Below are 2,434 nucleotides of genomic sequence, written 5' to 3' on the forward strand. Positions count from 1 at the left end.
TCTCCACAGCGCTGCAGTTCTGGCAGGTGGGGGAATCAATGTGAAACCCCCCCCCAGAGACCCGTCCCGCTCTTTATATCGCTGCCACAGCACACACGCACTGACCACGGCGTGAGAATCCCAGCGACACCTCATTCATCATTCAGTCTTTCTGTGGGAAGACTTTGAAACGAGGAGGAGAGGAGTGAGTCGTGAGTTGTGATTTCTGGGTACTGACATTGAAAAACCACCATTCTTAATGGTTTAGCACATTCATAATTCAGGGACATGCTAATGATAGACGAACCAGATCAAAGTTCTTGTGCCCAGGCAGTTTCTCAGACCTGGAGCAAAGCTTCACATCCCCCCTACACACATGAGGGAGGTACCAATCTTCTCATCTAGCTCAAGAAAGAAAGACTATGAGGGAATTTCCCAAAGTGCCAATCTCTTCCTTTAAAGACCCCACACAACTACTGATTCATTACTTTCATTCTGATCAGGGAATATGACAGAAAACACCTGAGAGGATGGACTGTGGGTTTGTCTGGTCTTTAAATATCTGCAGACCACATCATGTGAGTTTACTGCAGCGCTATCAAGAGTTACCTTTCATTATTCATTTTGGATTAGCTGGGAGTTAGGGGCGGAGTCAGGCACTGCAAAGATGGCGATGGTGGAGCAGCTCACTCTGAGCATCAAAACTGCTCATCAGGAACCTGAATTTGATTCGATTATTTAATGGAATTCAAAAGTCTCCTGTCTTTCATTTTGGAGGATCTTCTTCTCTCGGTGTCTCTTCTTCTACACAGTATGTCTCGTTCGGGCTTCCTGCCAATTCAGAAAAGAACAGTAACGGTGACGGGAGCAGACTGCTGACTCCTCTGAGGAACAAACAGAAAACAAAAGTCCCAGGCTCACAGCACCCTCAGCTTATTGTTGCTGACACAAATCAGTGTGATTTATCTTTTATCTGAATAGTAATGTTCTGTAATATGTGAAACCTGCAGTTTTAGTTCCCACCTCTGTTCTCATTAAAGATGCTTTTCCTTTGATGGTGCTGTTTCTATTTTCCCACACTGTGAGCGAGGTGTGGTCTGGAATCTATTGACATCTGGCTCTGCAGCCTGTTTGTTTTATAATCAGGGTGAGTAGGCGGTCTGTTCTGTCTCTGACTGAACTCGTATTATCCTTCACTGACCAAATACTAAGATAACAAGACTCAGAAGGCAGAGGAGTCACCTGGCCACCGGCCCGTACACACACACACACACACACACACACACACACACTCAGAATCTGGGGGGAAAAAAAGCAGAAATACAAAACACTCTCCAGCTGGAGACTCCTCGTTAAAGTTGCTCCATATATTTACACTTCCAAACGGCACTGAGAAGATATTTTGCTAGTAAATCTTAAACCTTAATGCCCGGAAATCCTGCAGTGTCTCATCAGTAAACTGCACACAACACACTTATGTTTACCAACCCGGCTGCCCTGTGCTGCTTCTCACTGAAGAGACGGGGAAGATCTTAAAAAAAGATCTGAGATGTTCTGATAAAAGATGTTTTCTGCGGCGGGGTAGCTCGCCGGCTGCTGATTGTGAGGCAGTTCAGATTTCGCTGCTGTCAGTGTGCAGAAAAGTGTTGGCAAAAAAACACCACAGTCACTGCTGATTTCAAATGTTTTGTCACCGGAGGTTGACGACATTGGGGCTTATGTTGTTAAGCTCTTGTGTAGGGATGTAGCGATGCAGCGAGCTAGCCCGCAGAACTTGTATCAAAGCCCAGGTTTGAGCGACACGAAGCTACATCTATATATCATCAGCTGGTCAGGTGACAACAATTTTCATCATTTAGTAATTATTTAAGCTTTTTTTTATCAGGGGAAAAAGACAGTAACTCCATTGTCTTTGAGATTTCTGTTGTTAATCAGACAAAACAAGCTATTTGAAGCCTTCACCTCGGGCTCTGGGAAACTATGAGGTTTTGTTGTTGAGCGACCTCTAGTGGCTGTCGGAATTATGACAGGAAAACAGGAAGTAAGTAAGGTGATGCAAGCCGTGTCCCAATTGGGGGGTCGACATCCTCCTAAGGAGATGTTTACGGAGGATTTTCTGTTTATGTCACCAGCTGATCCCGTCCTTACCGTTGCGTCCCAAACTGCTGTTCCCGTCGCCTAGCAACCTTGACAACACTCTGAAGGCCCTTGGTTTTAACAGTTGTAGTGTTGTTAGCGGTTGAACTAAGTCAACGCTGGTTCTTGTATCCACGGCCGGCTGACGACCTTAACCACATTTATCTTTGTAACCATGACGATGACGGATCCTTCAACCTCGGAGCAGCACTGCACAGTTCTGATCAGGACTTAGACTTTATAATTCACTCGCAGATTATTGTAACAGCAGAGGAGATGAGTTCCTGTACATACTGGTCCCTCTTGAACATGAGATTTC

Source organism: Seriola lalandi, unplaced genomic scaffold (genome assembly GCF_002814215.2).
Source record: "Seriola lalandi dorsalis isolate HSWRI2012SDOR001 ecotype SW California unplaced genomic scaffold, Sedor1 jcf7180002054645, whole genome shotgun sequence".
Lineage (NCBI taxonomy): Eukaryota > Metazoa > Chordata > Actinopteri > Carangiformes > Carangidae > Seriola > Seriola lalandi.